At 45.9% G+C, this 27178-nt stretch overlaps 1 long non-coding RNA gene across 3 annotated transcripts; it reads right to left on the reverse strand.

Moving 5' to 3' along the window:
- Positions 1-3847: 3847 nt before the first annotated feature.
- LOC109450424 (uncharacterized) lies at positions 3848-27129 on the reverse strand. Of its 3 annotated transcripts, none has more exons than XR_016018402.1 (4): positions 25394-27129; positions 24379-24434; positions 18729-19021; positions 3848-3989 (listed from the first exon to the last, which is right to left on the reverse strand). It is a non-coding gene; the product is annotated as an uncharacterized LOC109450424 (long non-coding RNA). The 3 variants fall into 3 exon arrangements; XR_016018400.1 differs by having other exon boundaries at positions 3848-4012; XR_016018401.1 differs by lacking the exon at positions 3848-3989 and adding an exon at positions 16644-18471.
- Positions 27130-27178: the final 49 nt, after the last annotated feature.

Genomic DNA, 27178 nt, shown 5'->3' on the forward strand with positions numbered 1-27178 from the left:
TTCCGGGAGGTGTGAGAAGGACGTGCTGTGAGGAAAAAGGAAAACGTTGATCTGACCTCTAAGGCTCCCAGTGAGAAGCCCAGGGGGTTGCAAAGGGCCACTAAGCCTCCTATGTCTCTTTAAATAACTAGGCACAGAGGATTTCTCTCTCTTTTTTATTTTTTAATTATTTTAATTTTATTGGGGAATATTGGGGAACAGTGTGTTTCTCCAGGGCCCATCAGCTCCAAGTCATTGTCCTTCAATCTAGATGTGGAGGGCGCAGCTCAGCTCCAAGTCCAGTTGCTGTTTTCAATCTTTAGTTGCAGGGGGCACAGCCCACCATCCCATACGGGAAGTGAACTGGCAACCTTGTTGTTGAGAGCTCGAGCTGTAACTAACTGAACCATCCAGCCGCCCCTCTGGAATCTTAGCAGCAGCTCGTTGTCTTCAATATAGTTGTGGAGGGCGCAGCTCACTGGCCCATGTTAGAATCGAACCAGCAACCCTGTTGTTCAGAGCTCGCGCTCTAACCAACTGAGTCATCTGGCTGTCCCCAGAGGATTTCTCTTTATCTCTAGAAGCTCCAATATGAAAGACCAACCAAATCTCATATTTACGTGTCCAAAGATGAGCAGAGCCCATTGTTGAGAACCCAGATGATTAATTGCTATGTAAACTTTAGGAGGAGCCAGACAAGTTTCCAGGAAGCCAGAGATGGGGGTGGAGGGTCTTGGGGTCCCCCTGAGCCTCTGCTGTCTCTCCCACTCTTCAGATGAGCTCAAAGGTGGGACACCATTCGGACAAGCCCTTCCCTAGCAGGCTTAGGCCAGACAAGTCACATTTTGAGGGCCCATAATGATCTCCAGACTTTGTAGAATAGATGACATGAGGAAAACAAGAAAAGTATGGGGGGTTCCTCCACTGACTGGGAAATAAGCCTTGCCGGGACAGAGAAGAGATTAACGCATGTCAATATAACTAAGGACAAATGGTATGGCCAGGCTACAGATGCTATGGAACCCAAAAAGGAATCTTTTGTATCTGAAAGAATAAAGACTTCTAGGAGGAGGTGGGATCCAGCTGGGCTGGAAAAATGGGAGGATCGAAATAGAACAAAAGAGAAGAGAAGGTGTTTCGGGGAGGAAAAAAGTGGGATCAGACCCAGAAGAGAGGAGGTGGGCAGAGGGTCTCACTACCGGCACGCCGTGGAGATACCGTGGGTTCGGCTCCAGAGTGCTTCAATAAAATATTGTAATAAAGTGAGTCATAGTCATTTTGCTGGTGGAAACACACTGTTCCCCAATATTCCCCAATAAAATTAAAATAATTTTTAAAAAATTAAAAAAAATCTGTGAAGCACAATAAAGTGAAACACAATAAAACAAGGGATGTCTGTATTTCCATCAACAATCTGGATATTTGAATCATTCAGCCAGCCACGCCACAGGCATTTTTTGAGCCCTGCCCAGGTGCCAATAAGAAGAACGGGTAACAAAACAAGATTCTGAGAGACAGGAGAGCTGGCTAGGACCCAGCAAGAGGACCTTAACGGGGATGAAGGCAGAGTCCTATTTTTATACCCCAAACAAAGCAACCAAGTGCAGGGTGGGGAAACTTTACAACAGGAAGTGCTGTGAAGGTTTGTACTTTATATTTTTATGTACTTTCTAATTTTTTTTTACAAGGAGCATATATTATCTTTACAATCAGAAGAAAATAAAGTTATAAAACAATCTAGGGGTTTTAGTCGACTTGAAGTTTGACACTTCAACAGGGAGATGGGGCTGCCTAATAGAAAAGCTAGTGTGATCTTGGACAATAACCGACGCGTGGTGTCAACAACCGCGATCACCTCCCTCTGCTCTGGGCGAGTCACCAGTCAGTGGGTGGCAGGGGAAGATCAGAGCCGGGGTCCGAGGCCCAGCCCTGCGTCTTGCTGTCCGTGTGGGCTTGGGCAAGTGACCTAACCTCTCAGTTTCCTCGTCGATAAAATGAGGTGGGTCCTAAGTTCAAAAATCCTTTTCTATTATGAAGATTTTATGTCTCTAGGCTCCCATCTCCATAAAACCCTTGAAGAAACTCACTGACAAACTGGAGTGACATGAGGAGGCGCTAAAGGCTGAGAAGGGGCTCTGTGGGCGGGAAACAACATGGCTGCTGGCTTGAAGCAGAGGCAGAGGCTTCTTCTAGTGGTTCCAGAGGCAGAACCTGAGCCAAGAGGTGAGGATTAGAGGGGAGCAGACCCTGGTGCAGGAAGCCCTGGTACAGCTTGACTATGGAATGGCTGCTCGGGAGGGAGGAGGCCCGGCACTGACACTGGAGGGCCGCTGGCCGGGCTGGGAAGCCCTTTGTTAGGAATCTCTAAAGGGACTCCATCACGGGATTGAAGGCTGCACAAAACAATCTTCAGGGCTCTTTCCACCCACGAAATTCTAAAAGGTCAGGCCAAAGTGCGGTGGTCATGACTTCCAGGCCTAATCGCTGTTCCTAAGAAGGCAGAGCCAGGGTGAAAATGCTAGTACACAGAATGAAACGGAAAAGAAAAGACGGGAAAGCGTGAGACCAGTTGGGTGGTTGTTCCTGTCCTCTGGGCGTGGGGTGACGAAGGCCTGGGCTCGCTGTGGGCAGGGGCTCCCCTCTCACTGCCACTGCCTCTGGCCCATCCTCTGCGCCCACCCAGGACCAGTCCACTCTCAGGCGATGGCAGTCACCTGACCCAGGATGTCCCAGACCAATCTGCCCTCCTTCTTTCCTCATGCCAGCCCCCTCCCAAGTTTCTAGAGTCTGTTTTGAAACTCCATTGCCCCCCAACACCCCACTTCCCCCACCCCCATCCCCCAAGCCAACACCTCTCAACTCTTGTAGTTCCTATAACCAGTCAGTCCATTCCTCTCAATTCCCCCCCTCTCCCCCGCCCCGAAATAGCCCTCCTTGCCTGGCAGCTCTTCTGGGCAGCTGGCAGGCTCACTGACAAGCTGACACCTGGGGACTCAGGTCCTATACCAGTGTGGGGGCAGTGCTGGAAGGGAGGTTGAGGCAGGTATGGAGATTCTGTTCCTCGGCAAAGATGGTACGTTGAGAATCAGATCTGCCTGAGTGTAAAAGCTGGTATCAGGGACTGATTTCCTCTGTTCCCCACCTGTTCTCTCTACATAAAATGAGTGACTTCTACCCTGACCAATCTTTCAAAGCAGAATAAAGCACCAATCGGGTGTCTAAAAATGGCTGAGATGTGCGGGGTGGGGAGCCAGTTGCACTGCGTGACCTGCCTAAAATCTCAAACGAGAGTGCCCCGCCCGTCTCCACCTCTAACTTCAGACTTGAGGGGCAGCTAACATGCCCCCACCGCAACCCAGAAGAAACCTGGGCAGAGCTGCCCAAGGCAGAGAGCAAGTGAGTGGCGCAGCTGGTCTGCTCTGTGTCCAGGCTGGGGAGCCACACTGCCATGAGCGCCACAGCAGCACGTCTCATTCCCCAGGGCAGAGGGACCATTCAGGTGGGAGAGGCTCCTGGGGCAGGTACAGAGACACACGTCACTCACTGCTCAACCCAGAGTTCTCCGAGCAAGCATTTGGCTTGAGGCACACACGCAAACAGTCTCGTAATGGCAACTAATCACTGCTTCCATTTATTGAGCTCCTACTAGGCGCCAGGCAGCAGCGTGCTGCGTTTCTGACATCATTGCTAATCCCCACAACAACCCTGGGAGGTAGTTGTTATTGTTCCTATTTTTAGACAAGTTGAGGTTCAGGGAGATTCAGTATCTTGCTCAAGGTCATGCGGCTAGTAAGTGATGAAGGAAGCCTCTGGCCTGAGGGCTGCCGGACTCTCGGACTCTCGAGTGGGGGCTGTTGTCTCTCAAATTTGCAATGATTATGGAACAGGAGACCCTTTCCTTTCAGTTCTTCGTTTATTAACACGGAGCACCTACCCTGCACCAAGCACTGCGCTGAGCACTGGGGCTGCAGGTGAGTAAGGCGTGGGCTCTGCGCTCCTAAGTTCACCTTCTGGTGGGGGAAACAGATGTGACCTGTCAGTGGGGGGAAGGGACAGACGCACTAGTGGGTGAGAACTGAGGACAGCAGGAAGGGGGCCAGCCCACCCCAAGCACTCCCCCCTCCACACCCCCCACCTCCCCTCCCCCACCGCTGGGGCTCCACCTTCAAGCAGAGATCTCTGAAGCTCCCATATGTCATCCATGTCAATAGAGTTGAGAAAAGGGAAAGGAGGGAGAAACCCTGACACGGTTGAGCCCCCACCCACCAGACTAGGGAAGCAAAGCCTAAAGAGATCAACCAGACAAGGTCCCCACGGCCACCTGGCAGCTTGGACTGGCTTACGCAGGACATCACACTGTATTCCCAGGAAATGTGTGGAAATACAAGACAAGAGAGTTCTGGAAACATCTGGAAAAGCCAAAGTCCTCAGAGGGTGGTACAAGAGTAAAGGGGGTCAAGGGCGTCGGAGTCGAGCTCCTGCCACAGAAATGCCAGGTGTGCTTGTTCCTGTTAAGCCACTGCTGTCTTAAATATTCCTGTTAAACCTGGAGAAAGGGAGGGAGGGCACCGAGAGTGGGTCAGGACGTTCCAAACCCACAGGAGCTGTGACATGAACTCCCAACAGCCACCCCCCTGCACACCCTGACCTCCTCCCTACAGTCCCAGTTTTCCAAGGTAGTGATCTTAGTAAGACACTCATCCTGTCCTCACCGCCTCAGCTCCATCCAGTCCAGCCGGCTCCTGCCTGGCCCCCTCCCTGCCTCCCCCCGCCTCTAGGGGGGACTCCAGGTAACAGGCCCAGGCGCCTCCCCCTCCCCACGCGCAGCGGGTGAGTTGCTGAAGGAACCCAGGAGAACTGGTAGAACTTGTGTCCCTTTTGCCAGAGGCACAAACGAACCTGCCAGCGGTAATAACAGGGCAAGGAGCGGACCCACCTGAGACTCATGGAAGAGGAGGGCAGGCTTGCTGCCAACGGCCCCGTGCCAGAGTCCCTGCCATAGGGGCCTTACTCAGAAGCAAGAGGGGCCCTTGGAGAATGTAGAGGGGTTCTCTACATTCCTGCCATGACAGACCCGACTAGTACTTCCTCCCTCCCCAGCAAGACAATTCCCCTCTAACACTAACACCCCTGATACTCTTTTCCACCATGGTCCCAGGATTCCGAGACGTTCATGTCAGGACTTTCTGAAACATTATGCAGGATCCTCTGGGGATGCACCTTGAGGCCCCAGGCAACAGCTGGAATAAGGGGGGGAGGAGATGAGGTTCTGGAGGTCGGGGCAGGAGGGATGGGAGCCGCCCTTACGGGCTTGGTGCCCAGCTGGGCAGGACTGGAGGACCCTGGCTTCCCTCAGGAGGCCAGGGTGCTTCTGGGCGTGAGCACTGAAGGAAGAGCCCTCTATAAATTCTGCTTTGTTTGGGGGGGATTTTTAAAGAGGAAGTAGAGAAAAAAGAGAAAGCATCCGCAGTCTGGGTGGGAGAGGAGGGGAAAATCAGTGTGAACCCAAATTCAAAATAGTGCATTCAAATGTGATGTCAACATGAGTTTTTGACATCAAAAACTAAAATGTTAGCCTTAATTATGTTTAGCCTTAAAAATGTTAGCCTAAAGAGTTCTCAAAAATCAATAAGAAAAAAAATACACACCATTAAAAACTGGCAAATAAGATGAGCTACTCATGAAAGAGCTTCAGATACAAATCACATAAAAAAATTCAACATTCATAATCAAAGAAGTGAAAATTAAAATCGGATCTAGATAGAAGTCTATCATAAAGCATTATAATAATGAAAAAATAGGAACAATCTAAATGTGTAACTCTAGAGTACCATTAAAAATTCTAAGGAAATCTTATGTATCCATTAAATATGTTATCATAAAAACATTTACTAACAAAAAAATGTTTACAATATATTAAGCATAAAAGCAAGTCCTAAAACATTGTTATGGGTGGGCACATTTTTTATTTTTGTAACACAAGCAAGTCCACGTATACATCATAAAGGTTACAGAAGACTAAATATCACAGTGTTCACAAAACTTCTTACTCAATGGTGGAATTATGACTTTTATTTTCTTGAGTTTGTTTGTCTCTATTTTGTACTTTTTCTACAATGATCCCATATTGCTTTTGGAATGGAAATAAACCTTGGTGACTTTGAAAGTCCTTGGCAGAGGAAACGTAAGAATCACACGCTTTACGTATACACTCCTCACCAAGAAGTGAAGATTCTTCTACTACTTGATCATAGAAGTGGGGTGAGGGACGGCTGAGGTCTGAGGTCACCTGGGGTGCAGAGACGGGTCAGGAGAGAGATCCAGGAACCCCAACCCTGATGTTACTCTGAAATCTACAGGGAGCCCATGACCTTGCATAGAAGGCACAGAGGACTGAGAGTCAGAGGACGTGTATGACTCTTAGGTCTACCAGTTAACACTAAGGAAAATGCTTATCTTCCTGAAACAGTGTCTATACATGGGAAGTAACTGTAACACAGAATTATTGTGAGAATCAAATAAGATAAATATTTGCTTTGCAAGGTCTAAAGCCCTAAACAAATGTTAGATGTTGTAGTTAATAACATTCATCTCTGGTTCAACCTTAGCAAGAAAGGTGCCAGCTGCTGCAGCCAAGTTTGTACTGGCCGATGAGAATTCTGGACGTGCTGGAGATCGGGGAAGTTTTCCCCATGCAGCTCAGGCAGTCTTGGATTTCCTGGCCCATGGTAATAGAGTATAAAAATAAAGCAAGATAGACTTACTCTGAGCTCAGAGAAAGGTGTTTGGGGACTTTGTGACTACTCTTTGAGGAAAGAATATACAGCCCGTGATGACCAACCCCTGGTTAGTCACGTACTGGGCTCTGGGAAGGAGGAGAAAATGGTACGAAATGCAGAGGTCTGTGACCCGTTTCACCTATATTTGTCTACTGATGTTTTGGCAAAATGCTTGGGGGTTGAGTTGGGTGGACCAAGGATGCCAGAGCTTGTCATCTAAGGAGACTGGGAGAGGCCGGGTGGTGGTTCTGGTTAGATGGGTCCCCACCCTGCACGAGATGGGGGAAGTCATGGCTTCTGGGTGGAGGTGGTAGGCACGCTCATGAATCACGAGCCCCTCTCATTCATCACCAGTTCGCTGCTTCTTACAGTACCACTCACAGTTTCCACGCAGGATGACTTCAAACGTCCTCAAAGAGTCTTCATCCCTCTAGATGAAAGGGATTTATTGATCATGCGACAAGCTTTCTAAGTACTGACCATGGTGGAGACTCATTCTTGACTTCACAACTCCAAGTCCATCCGTCCATCAGAGGAGACACACCATTTCCACTCTTTTTCCTTTTTTGCACTTTCTAAGCTGTCCCTCCCACCTTCCCTTATCGTTACCTCCTTTTCTTCCATGGATCATTTTAATTGCTCTTCTTCTCCTTGTTTCTCAGTTTCCCTCTCCTTTTCCTCATGCCCACTCTCTGGTTCTAGATCCATCCAGTACCTTCCTCTGGGCTCTTCATGTCACAGGCACCTGCCACTCAGAGCCCCCGATGCCAGGGTGACCTGAGCTAGAGTACAGAGGAGGCGGGGCAGACGGCAGGATGGCGCTGGTCAGCAACTGGGACGGCCCCTTCCTGCCAGGGCCACCTGAGCTTTAGCATCCGGGGCTTTATTCGTTTCCTCACTAGTCCCTTCCTCAATTACCCAACAAGTCTTATCAAATCTTTTTGTCACTGTTTTTCTCCTAATTCTCCTGCCAACCCTACTCCCCTGGCCGCCAGCCCCTCCCTCTCCTGCGGGAGGCCTGATTGAGCTACACGGTGCTGGTGCTAACATGTCCTGGACTGAGGGCGCTCCAGGGGTGGTTTCGCCTGGTGAACAGAGATGCAGCGCCTCCTGGTCCTCGTGGGCAGAGGGGAGAGAAGCCGTGTGCTCAGCTCAGCTGCCTCCTTCCCATTCTAGGCTCTTCTAGACTCTTCTGTTAATCTCCGCTATCCAGCCAAGTACCAGAACAGGAGCTTTTTCTGTCTCCTTCATTCCTTAGGACCTCACCCCACTATGTTTTTTCTGATCTGAATCGCATTTCGAAATCTTCTGCCCAAGGGGTTTCCCAACACCTCTCAGCTTTGAATCAACCTGCTGTTTACAGCACACCCAGAGCAGGAATATAGACATCAGGGGGGACCGGATCTGACACTACGCCCTGAAAATACTCTGTGTCATTGGAGTGGTGGCACCTGGACAAACAAATCTCTTCCCTCTTTATCTTCCATGAAGGAAGAAACCAAGTAGGCTCCAAGCTGAAAACAAGGATTGGCTGGAGGGCAGATACCAACTTGGCCATATTCTTCCTCTGGGCAGATGTCTGAGGGGGCGCTATAACTGTTGTAGGTCTAGCCTGTACCAGGGGTGATCTCCAAGCAGCCCACGGAATTCTCTGCCCCTCAAAGTGCTCAGTCCCTCTCGGGGGGGCCATGCCGCAGGACTATGCCTCTTAGTTCTCCGCTCATGGCTTCACAGGGTAGATTTCTAGCCATAGGGACCCTGAGCCAGGAGACCCATAGAGAAGTGGGTCAATGTTTTTTTGAACAAAGGAAACCAGGTTGTTTTCTGCATACAAAGGTGACCCACCACCTACCTTGGTAACCTGAGAGCTCTCTCACCAGAAAAGAGGGTACAGTCCCTCCTCCAGCGGAAGTTGTAGGACCAGTTTAGGGTAGAAATAGCAGTTTGGGTCTCTGCATCATGTTCTAGCCAACAAGACAGTTCACCTTGCTTTTTATTTTACAAATCTATCCAAAGACCCAGTTCTGCATCTAAGTCCCGGAGAGCCAATCCATTGGCCAAACGAGCAGAGTGCAACACGGAAGTCAGGCCAGCTCTGAGGCTCTCGTCACCCTCTCTTGAGGAGAACACTACGGACCAGAACAAAGCCTTTCTCTCTGCTCCTATAATTTGAGGAGAGAAAACAGCTGATGCCACAGCTAGCTCCTGCTCTTGGCACTTGGTGTCACTATTGCTTCACCTTGACATAGCGCAAAGCCTTCAACTGACTGGCCATGCTCATCACAGAGGAGACTTTCTCTCCTCCCTTGCAGCCCCACTACACACACACACACATACACACACACACACACACACACACACACACACACACACATACGTGTGCGCGCACGACCGGCAAAACCCCAGCTCTCCGGGAGGAAGGGGGAGTGCCCAGGCAGAACGATGACAGGAGTGCCACACGGTGAGTGGCAGGAGGAAGGGCCTCAGATTCCCTGAGTAAGTCCTGGGTGGAACCTGGGCTCCTGGAATTGTTGGTTGTTGACTTCAGCGACACATTCTTAAAACTCAGGATTGCTCAGGAGACAACCCAATAGCACAAACGTGCACACACAAACATTAAGAGTCATTTGACATCACGTGGGCAAATTTTGATGGCAGAACCGCAGAAATGATCCCTTTATAGTTGCGAGGGTTGCTGTCTCTCTGCTTTTCAACATGTTGGTTACCAAGCCTTCGTCCATCCCCGGTGCAGGAGTTCATAACTTTTTTCTGCCAAGAATACCTTTTGGCAACCAAATGAGTGTGACACTCCCTTGTACTTAGTCTAATTAATCAGCATAATTGACCTTCTCCTCCTGTCATGTTCTATGGCCTCCACTCCATCTTCACAGTCTCTCTCGGCTTCTGCTCTGTGTCCCTTTCCTCACTCAAACAACTGCCAGGCTCCTCTCAACAAGGATTTAATGAGCTCCCACTGGACTCTGGGCTCACTCCAGAGTTTCCTTCAGCAAACTCCCCCCCTCCCCACATTGTCTCTAGAAGATTCCTTTGTCCTTGAGGCTCTCTTGAGGGTGACTAACCCTTAAGGGCATAGTGATGTCCTCTGGGGCAGAGGCCTAATATTTTTCTCCTAAGAAATCCAACTCCTTTACCACCCCCTACGGAAGGTGCTTCAGGGCGAAGTTTGACAAACCCGAGTAGCACAGGCTGAGTGATGAGCCGTCACCCAAGAAAAGCTGGTGTGGAAAGGGTCGCCTGCCCGAGCCACAGCCGTCCCTCGGCCACACTGCATGTCACACCATCAGCAGCCTACAAAGCACAATATCTAGCTTACACGGCCCATGGTCACCCGGATGTTCCCTGACCCCTGGCCACCTGACTGGCTGTCCTGAGCAAGGTCTCCGGGAAGTGGAGTTTCCCTCTGCCCTCCTGTCAGAATTCTGCTGCCTCGATGCACCAGGGAGCGGGGTTCATCACTTCCCTGCTGCCTCCTCTTGGACAACATCTTGTAAACGTGCATCAGAGGAAACAATCTTTTCATTCTACCTCTTATTAGTTCCTGGAACAGGGGCAGGAACTATGCAGCCCAGCAAGTCACGCTGGAGATGACTGACAGCTCGCATGATGAGGACACACAAGTGGCTGGATATCATTTATCCCCCTTCGGGAGATAAGAGTGTGAATGCCCAGGTCAGGAACGAGCAAGTCTGACCAACAGTGCCACGGGGCTGCCTCCATAGCATCTCCTTCTTCCTCTCAGGAGCCTCCCCAGGGGAGCAGCTGAAAGTCTTGGACTGTGGGGATTTGTGAACCGCTCCCAGTGTAATAGCCAGCCAGGGCGCACTCTTCCTGAAGGCATTCAAAGTACTTTATGACCATGATCTCACTGATCTTACCCAAGCCAAGGAAGGGAAGAAAGAAGGAAAGGGCAGAAGTCTTCTCATTTCATCACAACAGAAGTGAATGGGGAGGGGGAGACTTTAGGTGGCTTAGCCACCATTCAACCAGAAAGTCAATGAAGAAGCACAAACTCAAAAACCCTGACCCTGGCCCCAGGGCCATCCAAAAGAGAGGCTGAATTTGACCCCTCTTGATAGGACACCAAGGCACAAATCCCCCCTGCCCTGCCTTACCCAAACTTTGTAAATAACAGAGACGCTCACTAGAGTAATTAGAAGAAAAAACTGTCAGCTAAGTGGTTTGAGGAGGCGTGGCTGGAAGCATTCTGCGTGTTTTCCCTAAAGCCAGACGTGTAGACAGTCAAAAAGATGAGTTTAATGAGCTTATAAATTTGGAGTGACTCTTCACATCTTACAGTGAGGTCTAGGGTTCAACTATTTTACCTTTGAAATCAAAGAGGCTGCTAGTGGGTATTCATCCAGGAACACTTCCTCCAGAGGCGACTCTGAGCATTTCTGACTCATAGTTTATCCTCTGCCAAGGTAACTGACCAAAACAATTCAGCCCCCAGTGTTTTGCAGAGCGAGATTACAATTCTTGGTATGCAAAGATGTTTTCTTATGTTTTATCTCTTTCCTGCCCTCTTTAGTCTGCTACCTGAAATACCTCTGACACACTGCTGGTGCCCTGCAGGAAGCTACGCACGCCTCCTGAGAGATGGGTACATGTCCTGGTTAATTCCTACAAATTCACCAGGTTCTCTCCTGCTCAAGTTCAAAGCATTCTAATCTCAGTAATCATTGTTTGCTAGAGTGCTTTTCTAGCCTTTTCTAGCTACAGTATTTCTAAACATTAATTTAATTGAACTTAAAATATATTGTACACAACGCACCACAATTTGGCAAACAAATAATGTACACAGTGTCTTGCTGACAGGGTAAGGCCATCGCAGGAAGCCACGCTGTCAGCAATATTGTCCTACATACGACTACAGATTCAAAACAGCCACAGGGGCTCCCGTGAGCCACACGTGGGTGACATCATTCATCTGGGGCTTCGCCATCCTAGCTGGATCTAAGGGTGCTTTCCCTTTCCAGTCTGTTTGTCCTTTAGGACTAATATTTGGGATGCCACTTCAATACTTTACTCTTTCTGATCCAGGCCAGCCTGGAGACTAAGATAGAACAAGCCTAGTGCTGAATGCTTTGTCACCACTTTTTCCAGAGCTCCAGGCCAGCCTTGTGAATATGCAGGGCTATGCGTGACCTTGCTGTGCTACACCATGGAACAACTACCTATTAAACAGACAGTCAGACAGACAACCTTATAACTAGGGCAACTACAGATACTCCGACATAAGCCCTTGGTTCCATTCCTTTCTTTCCAAGATGAGAGTATGTAGAGGGAAGTTCTCACTGATGATAACACAGCACTGTTCTCCTCACACCCCAGGTGGCCTCCTTCGTCCACAGCCACCCTCATCCCCAGACTCTGGCTTTTGCCGCAATAGCCTGCGCCTCCTAGTACGTGAGCTTTTGTTTTGCAGACTCTCATTCTCATGGGTTTCCCTGTACTTCTGAGGATATAACCAAGACAAAAGAGAAATCCTAATCCTCTGTAAACTGATGGATGGGGTAAAAAGATAAAGGAGTCTTGGAAAAACCATCATAACACCCTAAGCATTCATGGAGCAGAAGTTCCCTACGCCACTCTCCCGCCCGCCCAAGCCAGTAGGAGACACAGACCCGCCCTCCCCCGGGCTGACCGAGCTCTACCACGTAGGCAGCAATGAGCTGTGTTATCTCCCTCCAAGCTGAATCCGTGCCCAAGCAGCTACCTCCGAGGGCTCCTCAGAGACAGCACCAAATACGGATCACTTCTGGGGGTGCTAGTGCCCTTCGGGAAGCCGAGCATCACCCTGAGAGTGCTGCCCCAATCCCTCTCTGCCTTTGGCAGGTACAGAGGGAGGACTCAGGAAGGAGGGGTGTCCCGGGATGTAGCAGCCGGGTCCGAATGAGGAACAGTGCCCGGCGGGCAAGGAGAAGGCCTGAGAAATGAAGGCGCTGCCTGAGAGGCTGCCGCACAGGTCTCAGCTGGAAGGCTGAGCCAGAAACTGAGTGATGAAACAGAAACACATTCTTAGTGGTGATCAAACCCTCAGATTAGGTCGGCTTGCTTTCTTTTCTCAAAAACTCATCTCTGTAGCATGTTTTGCTCTGGGCATGTGAAACTTTTGCTTTCTCTCTTCTTCTTTAGTACTCGTGCAGAGGCAAGAAAAGGGAGAAGCACTGGTTTCTGAGTGGATGCCAGGTTAGGTCATGCGTGGAGAGACCGTTCTTCCTACACATATCAAATCTCACCCTTAAATGTGTCGATTTGACACTCACTGAGGGTTTTTGAAGAAGGAACCCCAGCAGTGAGGAGCTGTGAAAGACAGTCTCTGCCTGTGGAAGCTTTTCTGGGACTAATCAGGCCAGCATGGCTACACCTGGCTTTATGCACCTGCCCTTAAGAGATTCCTCACGAGGTCAGATTTTTCTAAATAGAAGCCTCAGCCCTTTCTGACTCACCGGGTAATCAGACCCTTTATTTTCATTTAAGACTCATCTTGCAGTGGTAACAGCTTTTGATAGTTGGCCTCCGTTTTTTTCTCTCCTACTTAAGTGTTCCAGAAGGGTTTCATATTTAAATAAGCCCAAGGATGACTCTCTGGTAAAGTGAAGACTATTTCTACAAAGCAAGTAAGTCTTCCCAAATTTGTTTGCCTCAGGGGGACGGGCAAAAATCATTTTTCCTAGAGTTGGTCTCCATTGTACGTGCCATTTGCTTTTCATCTTTGATTTTTGTTTTATTACCAAAGAAGAGGTTTGCCACCTAAACTGCAAACAAGTAAATAACTAATTTCTGTCTTGCTGCATCAAAAATTCTTTAAAGTTGTGGGGGCAGAGCCCCAGAAAGCAGTTTCCAGGCTCTCGGCCTCACATAGACAGGTGCTGGCTCAGGTAGTAAATGGCCATCAACTGTGATGGGATGGCCATCAGCTGTGGCTAGTTGGCCGTCAGCTGTAACCAGTGAGCCATTGGCCACTAATATAACTGCTGTGGCTACGCTAGCAGGAGAAGAGAGAGAAGGAAAATGGGGGCCCAGCAAGAAAATGGTGGCTGAGCTAGAAAGAGTGGATTGAAGAGAGGCAGATGCTGCCAGCGAGAATATAGTGGTATGACTCCCCCATCTATGGCTCCGTGGGTGTTCCTGTCTGACCTCACCATATGCTGAGTTCTTATGTGGGGAGTGGGAGCAGAGACCCTGCCGGATGCCCCGCATGACAAATGGCACAGTGAGCAGGGTCTCCTGCACGACAAAAGTCCTACAAATACAAGCACGTAATGATCACCAAAGGACTTGTATTGTAAGGAAAGAGGAATCAGAAATACTAACTGGCGCAGGGAGCTCTGGGGAATGCCAGCTCTGCTTCCCTGCCTGGTAAGGTCAGTCCTAGGGAAATATCTCCTGTCATGCCGACAGGCCTCGCCAGTGACCCCATCGTCAGAACTGAGAATTGGTGGCAGTCTGATGCGTGACCTGGCAAAGCGGCAGTGTGTCCTCTGTTTCAGAAATTGAGATTGTTCCAGAAAACGAATGCCCCATGGTGGCCTCGAGGTTCTCTCAGTCATTCCATCTCTCAATTCTCTCCCCAGCCCTCTCTCCTCAGACGCCCAGAATCTATTACATTGATTAAAACAGATGTTCAAACAGTCCTCCAAACGAACCTATCCACAATTTTCATTTTCATTTCCTCCACCAAATCAGTCTCCCCTTTTAAAAAGAATATGTCGGCAGTAAACGGATACAACTTTGTCTACTGATTCAGGCAGGTGTTACTGCTCTGTATCAAACTGGCTCTTTCCAGATTAAAAAGCAATTATTCCAAAAGAAGAATTTCTGGTTAAAATTAAACCATAGTCCAGAAGCTATTAGAACCTGGACTTTGGACAACTGCCAAAGAGGACAGCTCTGGGCATGTGCCTGAGACAAAAAGGAAGGAAACTCACTAGAAGGAAGAAATCTGAAACAAATGATTATATAAAAAAAAATTAAGTAAAATGCTGGAACCTGTTCAACCACCCTACTTCAGTTAGAAGGCACTTTTTAACAACATTAGGAAAGCGAAACTAGCTGTGGGTGGGGTGGAAATGCTGCCAGGTCATCCTGTCTAAAGAAACCTGACGATTGCGCCTGCATGAGGGACGTGCAGCGGTGGTGCCACGGTGGCAGTATGTGGCCTCCAGGGGGACGCTAGCAGCTTTTGTGGCTCCCTGTCCCGGGGCTGTACCTATGTTTTGGTGACCACTAGCTCATCACTTGAGGTGACTTGGGTTACTAGCCCGGATTTGTTATTTCACAGTGTGATTAAGACACAATCATCTAGGAAAACACAGATGTGCACATTAGTGTGTACGAAAAGGCTGGAGGGAGCTGAGAGCTTGCTGGGTCATGAGTCTCAGTGGGGGGGAGGGGGAAGGGAGAGGGCAGGCGGACAGGTCTGGGGAGGTCCCGCGAGGTGACTCTGAGGCCAGCCTAGCAGTGCCCTCTCCTGGGAAGCTGGGAGCACATCCTGTGGGCAGGGTGGCTGTGGACCAAGCCAGCGCGTGCATGCGGGTCTTCTTCCAACCAGGTGCGCCACTGCCCCCTACTGGAAAAAATGCTTTTCAGCTTTACTAGACAGATGGCTAAAGAGAAATACTAGATAGAAGCCCCGTCAAGGGGACTTTAAACAAGGCACGACCTTCTAAGTCTCAGTTTTCACATCTTCCAATGGGAGCGATGGTAACAACATCTGTCCTTGCATACCTCAAAGGGTTGTTACTAGAAGGAAATAAATGAAGTACCGTTTTTCTCTTTGCCTGCCGTCCTACTTTCCGCCCTAACACAATCCAGGTCACTTTCCAGAGGTGAGCTTTCTCTCCTGTGTCCCTGAACTAAGAGCACAATTATAAAACTATATGTAGTCATGGTATTCGAAGCTGTAAAAGCCAGTGGCTTCTCACTTCTAGGAGCTGCTTTAATAATGTCACAAGCGTTTTAAATGTAATTTTCAAAGTGGTTTTGCTTACAAGTATTTTATCATAATTTAAATCAATTTTCTGGTAATGATATGTTCAGCGTCTAAACCCCCCACTAGATTATGAGTCCCCTAAAGCAGGGACCTGTGTGTCCTCTGTCACCGCTGTATCCCCCATACCTACCTAGCAAGGTGGCTACTGCCTCGGTAAACGCTCAATAGTTATCTGTTGAATAAACACATGGAGGAACCATACGCTTCTCCTTTCTTGGTGAAGGCCGGCCAGAAACAGAAAGGGCAAAGTCAGATATGGAGGGGAAAATCCTTTTTGAAGGGCGGTAACAAACTAATATTAAAAATGAAAGTGTAGGGTGATGAAAAAGTTTTGAAATGAGAGAGCGGTCGTGGTTGCACAACAGTGTGACTACACTAAAGGCTACTGGATTGTACACTTTCAAATGGTTAATTATATGTTCTGTGAATTTCACCTCAATCAGAGAGAAAATGAAAGGGCAGAATTGTAATATAATCATTATGGTCCATGATGATTTAGATACTCTACAAATACTTGATGAAGTCAACATAAAGAGAATAACTTCTAGCCTTGCGTGATGGTTTCCATACATATTTCCACATGAATGATTTCATTTGTTCCTCCCAACAAGCCATGGACTTGCAGACGAGGAGAGTGAGGAGCGCAGATGTTTAGTCAGTGACTTCCTATTTCTCAAGTAGGCCGGGATCACTCCCCACTCAGAGGCTCTGTCCTGCTGCCCTGCCTGGAACGGACATCCTCCAACAGCTGCTGCTTCTCCCTCATCTCCTCTGGGCACTGCTTCCACAGTTACCTCATTAAAAAGGCTTTCCCCAACAACCATCTAAAAGAGCGCGCGCACGCGCGCGCGCGCACACACACACACACACACACACACTCCTCTGTCACTCTTTCTTCCTTACCCTGCTTGGCTTTTCTTCAGAATTCTTAGCTCATATTACATATTGATGCCATTTTTCTGTCTCCTTCCACGATAGCATAAGCTCCAAGAGATCAGGGAGATTTGTCAGTTTGTTCCCTGTTCTACTCCTGATATTTGGAATAGTGCCTGGCAAATAATCGGTGCTTATTAAATATTTGTTAAATGAATGAATAAGTAGTAGAATTTTACCATGTACTTGGCTGGATCTTTTGGAGAGACTTAGGTTCTTTAGGCCACACCACAAAAATGGAATTATAATGTGACAGAGATAAAATACCAGTTATTAATGTACTGTAACAAAGTGCTACCTTGTTCACAAATGAGTGTTCCTCTTGTCCCCAAGGGCAGGGCACCTGTCTGTTGTACCCCTGGCTCTCAGCATGGGGCAACCCCATAGTATTAGGCATTGGTCAGTATGATATCAATAAGAAACAGTGGATTCTGAGTGACACAGACACGGACAGAATTGGCCATAATACACATCCGGGTCCCACCCTAGGTGTTCACATCGGGGGTGGGGACTCTGAGGAGGAGAGGAAGGAGGAAGGAGAATGTGCTGGGAGGGGGTCAGAGTCCAAGGAGCAGGAGAGTGTGGCCTTGTAAGTCTGGTGGATTCTGAGTAAAAATGGCTCCGAGACCACATTGAGCTGCAATTAATTCTAGCTCCCAGGGGAAAGGCCTCTTGAGAGTTAGGTCAGTGTAGTCTGACAGAATGATGACCCTTGCGAGATGGACAGGGAACCTCTGAGACCCAGTGGCCATCCCGGAATAGTGCCCAGTGGCCTCAGAAATTTATGCCCAGAGGCAGCAGCCACCTTCCTCTAGTTCCTAAATCGGGGGCCAAGCATGATGGAAAACTGTCTGGTATCCCAGGAATCCAGATGAGGAGTCAAACTCCTGAAGCTCTGGTATCAGCTCTATTTCTTGCACCTGTTTGAACCTGTGTCTCTAAGTGCAATTTATAAATTGCAAACAAATTCACACCAGCATAAAATCCATGATGTCCAATCTGATCACTGGCAAGGGAGACGGTTACATTTTAAATGTAACAAAATATTTAATATGGACAAATACCTGTTTGCCATCCTGTGCCTTATATTTTAACTTAATGGTACAGCTACAGGTTTTCAACCTTTAATCAATCATAAAACTTTAAAAAATGTTCTGAAACTGAATTTCTACAAAGAATTCTAAGCTGTATAGGCTATGGTCCACACACAAAAACACAGACATGTATTTTCTCCAAAAGCTTCCTTATAAAATGCCCAAAGTACACAGCTCAAAATTCAAGCCAATTATTAATTACAAAACAAAGTAAACAGAAAAAAAAATCACAGCTTGATTTGTATAGCTGCCACTACTTTTGCCATTTTTCATGGTATGATTGATATTTCATTTTAATTGGTGCAGGTTTCGGCAACTATAACCATTCACCTTTGTCCCCAACAACCAGTATGTAACCCTCCTCCCTGTGGGCACTCAAGCATGGTTAGGTATTTAGTTTTTCTCAATTCCCACAGCATGAAGGGAAACAAAAAAGAAAGCAAAACACGTTGTTTTTATCTTATACTGTATTACCTGAAGTTCAAGAAGAGTATTTAGCCATCAATGGAGGCCTGGGCTTGACATGAAATTAAATGCCCAAGCGCAGCCTGGCATTAAACTGGACCAGCTTGTTGTCGAGAGAGGCAAACTTGGGTACTGGTGGAGGTGGGCAGGGACCCCAGGTAGGCTGGCTGGTAGGCTCTGGCCAACTGGGGAGCAAAGGACCCAGCTGAAAGGAACACAGATAGGTAGCAAGGACCAAGAAGGCATTTGAACAAAAGCCAACATGTCACTTTTAATACATCCTGTTGCAAGAAACAGGGCCCTTTGGGAATACGCAAAGAAAGAATAGGATAACAAAAATACATAAAATCACTCAGGAGCCCCGATTCCCTGAAATGTGTGATTTTGGTTAATTTTAGTAAAACGGGCTATTATAAATACAAAGTTCTAGCTACCTAGATGATTGAAAATATCTGCACTTACAAGTTGGTTGCCATCTGTCACGGCATCTTGATCTTCACTTTTTCTTTCTGTAGTCTCAGTGGAATGCATCTGATATCCCAGGAGAAAGGGTAATCCAGTCAAAGGGGAAGTCCGATGATTTGGTTCATAATTTATATACTGTGCAGTGCAATCTGAGAGACCCACACAACTGCAAACTGTCCATCTCGACCTCATGGCTGTGCAGGCCTCTTCCAAGAGAGGCAATGATTTCTCGGTGCTCAGAAAATCACCAGAGGAGGCTAAGGAGTGGATGACCTTGGGAAGGCAGAGATCTGGGAAAGAAAATAAACATCATTGTTTTTTGGCATTTATGGTCTTAAAACACTTGCCATTGAAGCGTTCATCCAACAAGCATTCACTGAGTGAATGGAAGGTTTGTTGCACAGACTCATGGCCCAACCTCCAGGCAGAATCGGAGACCTTGCTTTGGCAGGCAAGAAAACCGAGTCATGGGGCTTGTCTAGTAAGAACAGAAGAGGCCATCGAGCAGAGTGGTTTCCAGTATGGCTCTGGGGTCAGGCTGCCTGGGCTCAGGGCCTGGTCCTGGAAGTTTCTAGTTCGTAGAGTTGATGGAGTAATAGTTCCTATCTCAAAGACTTGTTGGGAAGATTAAATGATAGAGAACATGTAAAGTGCTTGTTCATGGTACCTATGAAATTATTCTGATCATTGCAAGAATTCAGTAAATGTTAGTTAGCTACCATCATTTGTGAAAAAGATCCTACTGCTAGACTTGAGCCTTCTGTAGCTTATCTTTACAACTCTGGCCCGTATCCAATATCTCTATTTTATTGTCTAACCACGAGATCAGAGTTCTCAGAGAATGAGCAAGCTATAAACTTCTGATCAATAAATAAGCAGAAATATGGAGACAAGGAAAAGGAAATGGGCCACATACACGGAACATCTGGTCATGTACAATGGCTCAAGCGTAAAAACAGATCTGGACTCTCTATGGCCACGCTTGAAGGGAGAAAACAAAGGGCATGCCTTCAAACTGCTGAGGGAAAATTCTATACCTAGACAAAACTCAAGAATGGAATAAAGGCATTTTTAGGCATTTGAGGCTTCAAAGCATGTGATATTCTAAGGCATAGCAATTCCTCAATAGATGTTAAATAGTATTGAGACAGGTAAAATCACTGAATGTAATGGATTGTTTCATTCCACGAATACATGCTGAGTGCTTACTATGTGTTGGTTAGACAGTGGACTAGAACAGGTAACCCAGCACACACATTGAGCTTATATTCTAGTGGAGGGGAGACAGATAATGAACAACTACAGAAGGAAGACTCTGAGTCAGAGAGTGATGAGTGCTACAGAAAAAGAGCCCTTAGCCCCAACTTCCAGTGTACAAGACCTACAGCAGAGAGAAGAACGGACTAATGACACCATCTGGACACAGTCAGATAAATCCAGAATGTTGGACTTCTATCAGAACACCAGCCTAAAATTCTTTAAAGAGTCAAGTTGTTAAAAACGAAATAAGAAGGAAAATTAATGTAGGTTAAAAGCAGTTACAATTATATTCAACATATGAGCCCTGATTGTATCCTGGGCCAAGGACAACAAGTTATAAAAGATATTTTTGGGACAAGGAAGGACATTTGACTATAGATTGACCATTAGATGATTTAAGAGAATTATTCTTTATTTTATTAAATTGAAATTTAAAAATATATAAAACTAAAAAAATGTACTTAGGTGTTATGGATATGTAGGAGAATACCTTTATTCTTAGGAGATATATGCTGAAGTATACAGAGATAAAGCAAACAGAGCAAACTGTTATCAACTGTTGAATCTATAATAGGTAGAGACTATTTCATTGTTCATTGCTCTAATCTTTCAACTTTTCTGTGTATATTAAAATGTCCAATGTAAGAAGTTGGATAAAGCAACAACATGGATGGACCTAGAGAATATTATGCTTAGTGAAATAAGTCAGACTGAGAAAGACAAATACCATATGATTTCACTTCATGTGGAATCTAAAGAATAGACTAAACGAGCAAATGAAATAGAAATAGACTCAGAGATACAGAGAAAAAAACTGATGGTTGCTAGATGGGAGGGGGGTTGTGGGATGGGAGAGAAGGTGAAGGGATAAGAAAGTATAAATTGATAGGCATAAAATAGTCACGGGGATGTGAAATACAGTATGGGGAATATAATCAATAATGTTGTAAAGACTATATAGGGTACCAGATGGGTACTGGACTTATCGGAGAAATCACTTCATAGATTGTATAGATGCCTGACCACTGTGCTGTACACTTGAAGGTGATGTAGAGTAATATTGAATGTCAATAATTATATCTAATTCTACATTTAATATATATATAAAGTACAGCAAAAAAAAGTTGGATAAAAAGGAATAGAAGAAAATTTTTAGGAAAAGTAAGCATGACAACTTTTTAGAGGAATTCTGCTATAAAAGGAAGATATTAGTTTCCTAAGGTTGCTGTAACAGATTACCATCAACTATGTGGCTTAAAAGAACAGATATGTAGGGTGGCCGGTTAGCTCAGTTGGTTAGAGCGTGGTGCTGATAACACCAAGGTCACCAGTTTGATCCCTGCATGGGCCACTGTGAGCTGCACCCTCCTTAAAAAAAGAAAAAGAACAGAAATTTATTCCTTCACAGTTATGAAGGCCGGAAGTCCAAAATAAGGTATTGGCAGAGGCCAGACTCCCTACAGAGGCTCTATGGAAGAATCCATTATTTGCCCTTCCAACTTCTGGTGGCTAGCTATCAGCATTCCTAGACTTGTGACTGCATCACTCCAGTCTCTGCTTCTGGGGTCACACTGTCTCCTCCTCTTCTGTGTGTTCGATCTCCTTCTCTCTCCCTCATATAAGGACATTTGTGATGGCATTTAGGACGCACCCTATTCCAGAATAAGCTCTTCCTCGCAAGATCTTTAATTTCATCACATTTTTTTGCCATATAAGGTAATATTCACAGGTTCCTGGGATTAGGAAATGAATATACCTTTGGGGGGCCACTTTTGTGCCTACTACAGGGAGCAAAAAAAATAAGACAGTACATAGAGAGAAATGTGGGTTGAAGAGAGATTTTGTGGTTTTTCCTTAAAGATGTATAATAAGTGATTTAGTAGAATTGGTTGTATACTGTTGTAGTAGAACAGGAGTACAGTTTATTTGTTCTTTATTTGCCACTTTCACACAGGAAAATTCATAAAGAAAATAGCAAGTTACCCTAAAGATGAAAATTAGGGTTACTCTTTGATAATTCAATTAAGAACAATCAAAATGTAACAGAGGAGACTTTTTTATCAAACATGGAAGATTGAACACACACATATGCTTATCTCTAAACCCCACCAGATGAAAATAAATGAATAAATATGGTAAAAAGCCATGAGGACAAAGAGGACAGGCAAGCAGACAACAGTGGATTAGAGAGGTCGACAAACTTTTAGAGATGGAGTGGGAATTAAGTTAGCAGGGTGCAGGGAGCTGGAACTTAAATGTTCAAAGAGGAGAATATAAACAAGAGTAATAGTTCACTCTACTCATCCCCCCAAAAGTTCAGGACTTGGAGGGACCAGGCACCTCCAGGTGGAGGAGAAAGGCATGGAATCGAAAACAGGGAAATTGTTTAGAAGTCTGTATATAAAGCAATTAAACTCATAAATCCCCTCTCCAACCCTTTTTAGCCTGACAACAACCCCCTGTAGGACACCAGAGGGTTTATGCTCTGGGGAAATCAAATCCACGAAACATTGACTCAGGGACATGAGGCACAGCTGCAGATAGTGGTGAGCACTGAGCTAAAAACAGAAGGACTGGGTGAAAATATGCATGCTAAATGTTGGATCCACAACCCTATACCCCCTGCCCTGCTGCCAGAACCTCAACAGTGGTGGCCATGCAAATATTCCCCAGATAAGACACTGGAGAATTCTTCCCTGGAGAAACCAGTCCCTGCAATGTGATCTACAGATTCTGACTTTTGCGGGTAGGTACCATTAAAAAACCTGCTTGCTCCAGTCACCTTAGAATGAAAACCATCAATTTGCAAGCCCCATCTGTGCACATAGTCTCCAATTTGCTCTACTTTAGTGTCTTATTCTTAAATACAATAGACTGTCAAAGATCCAGCATTTGAGGAAAACCTCCAACAACAACAACACACACACACACCAGAAAAGTGGGGGAGGAATTCAGATGAAACCATGTGAAAAGCCGAAGAAAACTTAAAAACAGGAAAATTCCTTGGAGAGCAAAGAGAACATGTCCATGAAACAAAAACAGAAAATTATATATATAAATTATATACATATATATTTATGAGTTCTGACAACTAAGTTCGCAAACTCATCCTAGAAAAAGTACTACATACCTCACTGCTGAATATCACTATGGTCACCTTCGCAGTACTCCCCTTGGGAAGCTACGCACCAATGCCAGTGCCTAGTCCACCCTTCAAAGCAATTTTGGAACTCTTTTTCTGGAATGGCCATCAGGGCTGTCATTGTATTACCCTTGATGTCCTGAATGTCATCAAAATGTCTTCCTTTCAATATTTCCTTTATCTCCAGGTGAAGAAAGAAGCCTTTGGGGGCCAGATCAGGTGAGTATGGAGGGGGTTCCAATACAGTTATTTGTTTACTGGCGAAAAACTCCCTCACAGACAGTGCTGTGTGAGCTGGTGCATTGTCGTGATGCAAGAGCCATGAATTATTGGTGAAAAGTTCAGGTCGTTTAACTTTTTCATGCAGCCTTTTCAGCACTTGCAAAGAGTAAACTTGGTTAACTATTTGTCCAGTTGGCACAAATTCATAATGAATAATCCCTCTGATATCAAGAAAGGTTAGCAACATCATTGCAACAAGTTCACAAACTTAATTATCTTGTGTGTGTGTGTATATACACACACACACACACACACACACACACACACACAATAGTGCCAAAAAAATTTATACACATGACTTGTATTCACCTTTTGTTATAGGTATATATAGAGTATTACAATTTTAATAGTTTTTCCCTTTCCTAAAATGTGTATACATTTTTTGGCACCTTCTGTGTGTGTGTGTGTGTGTGTGTGTGTGTGTGTGTGTGTGTGTATACACAATCAGTGAACAAGAGCGTTAAAATACAAGATTCAATAGAAATGATAAGAAGATAAAGTGAAATTGTTCAGAGAGGGAGAAAGTAGAAAAATAGGTAGAGCTATAATTCAGGCTCCAATATCCTGTAATAGAACCCCAGAAAGTGGGATGAGAGTGCAGGCTGAGCCATGGAGTGGTAGAAAATACGTACTTTACATAGGGTAGAAAAGCAGGTCATTTGCATAGAATATAAAAGAATAAGAGTAAGAATAAGAAGGAAGAGGAGGAGGAGGAGGAGGAGGAGGAGGTGGTGGTGGAGGAGGAGGAGGAGGAGGAAGAGAGGAAGAAGTAGTTGAAGAACAACAACAACAATAAAATTGCACTTATAAAGAACAACACTCAGAAGTTAGAAGGTAGTGCAGCAATGCCTTTAAAATTCTAAGGGAGAAATATTTCCAACCCAGAATCCCATACCCAACTAAACTATCAACCAACTATGAGAATCAATATTTTTCAGACAGATAAATTGTCAAAAAGTTTACCTTTCGTGGTCACTCTCTCTGGAAACTATTAGATGATGTTGTTGACCAAAATGAGCCTGTAAAACAAGAAAGAGGAAGATCTAAGATCCAGGCAGTAGGAGATCCAACACAGAAGGACAGAGAGAAATGTTAAGAAGCTCGGGAAAGCAGCTATGGAGCAAGCCTAGAACGCAGCCATCCCACATTAGACCCGTAGGACAAAGGACTCCAAGAAAGAAATTGCCAGGGGAAAAAATGAAATTAATATACTTTCTATTAGGTTTGACTATATGACCAAAAATATTGCACAGGATTTACAGATCTTTTGGAGCCTGTAGGGAAAATTAACAAAAGGTATGTAGAAAATTTAACAATTAAAAAAACATGTGGCTATTATAAATGTGTTACGACACTTGTGTTGTATTATGATATGATGAAGTTTCTATTCCTCACATAGTTTACAGACTTTAAAAAGTACAGAGAGGAGAAAGGATGAAGTATTTCTTTCAGCCTAACTATCCATGACTGCTTTTTGCCACCTCTTATATCCCTATTCAAGAGACAAACTATGACATTGATGTCTTAGTGGATACTAAGATAGTCTTCTCTCTTACCTGGGATTAGAGTGCACGGTGGATGGCATGTGGAAGACATAAATGAAAGTCCCAAAGAAGACAGAAACAAAGGGAAAAGTCCATATGACTAGATGAAGAATTAAAAATCAAAGATGAAAACAGTAATACAAATAATTGGGGCAATTCAAGTTTGATGGGGAGGTGAGGGGAACCTGTGGAAATGGTGATCATGGTGAAGTGATTAAAATAGTGGAGCCTAGTAATTATTGTGGACACAATTTGGGGGCTAGTTAGAGGGATCAGTGAGGATAGTCTTGGCCTAGACCTAGAGGGCCCACCAACAGGCCTGTCCCATTAGATTGTAAAGTTGACTATGTGGAAGAGGAGGGTACAGAAATAGTGAAGGAAATAACTTTAAAACCCAACAAACATAGTCACTATTATGGGATTTGGCTTCTTACTTTTTTCCTTCACTTTTCTTTTTTCTTGCTTTTGTCACTTCAGACCCCCTCGTTCACCTTCAGAATCCTTTCAGAAATTTTCTTTGCTCGCCCCAGCCTGCAACTTCTTCCACAACCTTCATCTAGCCTTTATCCTGCTGTCATTTTCCATTTTTCTCACTATGCAAACTAAATCCTTCTAGCCCATCCTAAATCCATTTCTCAAACATTTTCCTGTAAGCTCCTCCATCACAGCTCTTCTCCAAGAAACCAATATCCAATTTTCCTTTACCTAGCAACACATCATCAAATCTCTTTTTCCTCAAAATGTTCCCATCTCCCTCTTTATCACTCTTCTTCGTTTCCTTTGGTCCTGGTCTCCGCCTTCATCCCTAGTAGCTCTTCATTCCCACTCTCTTAGGCTCAGATGCTCCTCTTTCTTCTGTCATATTTACCCCTTTAGGGTCAATAATGTTCTGTTTGGCTCTAATTTCTCCTCTTGACTTGCAATATTTCCTCTGTCTGCTGCTCTTTCCTTCTTTAGGTTTAATCCTTCTTTTGCCTCATTCACCAATACCTTCATTTGTAACCTCTTTCTTTTCCATAGAAACAGATTCATCAGTACTACTCACTCCACCCAAGACATCTTCTACCACTTCCTCAGCCCTTTCTAATTTTTCATCATTCCCTTCCATCCTTTCAAAAGGAATTTCCATCTCAGCATCAGTCATTTCTATTACTTTCATTACCAGTAACTTCTACCACTCTTTCAATTTGCTCTTCATTTATGCTCCCCATTTTTGAACCCTTCAACTTCTCTCCACTAGTGCCCCGCTTCTGCCTACTGGGTCCAAGCTTCTTTGCACTTGACTGTATTTCATCTCCAGTAGATCTCAAATCTTCTTCACTAGTCCCCAGCTTCTCTTCCCTGAACACCAGCTTCTCTCTACTTGACTGCAGCTTGTCTCCACTTAAACTCAGCTTCTCTCCACTTAAACTCAGCTTCTCTCTGCTTAGCGTCTCTTCAACCAACTTCTCTCCACTTGAACTCAGCTTCTCTTTGATCAGCGTCTCTCCACTTAATCGCAGTTTCTCTCCACTTGACCTCAGCTCCTCTTCGTTCTGCCCTAGTTTATATCCTCTGGATCTCATGTCCTCTCCACTGGTTCCCCCCCAAGTAAACCTCGACCTCTTTTTAAACCCAGATCCCCTCCTAGACCCTGTTGTAGTCCCTTCACTCTTGGATTCAGTCCCAATTTTGTTGAATTCTTGCTTTCCCACTTCCTTTGGGTTGTCTTTCCCCAAACCTGCTGAAGCCTGTAGTGCATTTGCTACACTCTGCTGTAGCTTCACACCCATCCTTCCCTGACTCAGGCCTGCCGACTCTTTCAAGATCGTCTTTTTCACATCTTCCAGTCCCCAGTACTCAGACTCAAGCTTCGGGTCCCACATTCTAGGCTTTTGTGTGTTTCTACCCAGGAGCTCTAGTCTCTTCCCGATCACGATGAGCCCGTTCCAGGGCATCCACATTTTTTCTCGCAGTATCTGTGGCCCTCTGCTTCCTGGCTGCAGTTGCAACGACCCACGGACCCCAGCCTGGCCTTGGGCGCCGTGGCGACGGGCCTTGTTGCGCCCCCTCGCCGCCCTGTGCGGCTTACTTCGCCGCTTCCTCTTGTCCCAGAGTGGAAATCCAAACGGAACCCCTTTCTCCGTAGCCATTACCTCTTGTCTTCGTAACCAGTTGACCATCCCCTCCCCTTCTCCCCATCATCCACTCACCCACCCACCCTCCCTACCCTGCCAGCC

This window comes from Rhinolophus sinicus, chromosome 14 (genome assembly GCF_057876585.1).
Source record: "Rhinolophus sinicus isolate RSI-liver-muscle chromosome 14, RSI-T2T, whole genome shotgun sequence".
In the NCBI taxonomy this organism is placed as follows: domain Eukaryota; kingdom Metazoa; phylum Chordata; class Mammalia; order Chiroptera; family Rhinolophidae; genus Rhinolophus; species Rhinolophus sinicus.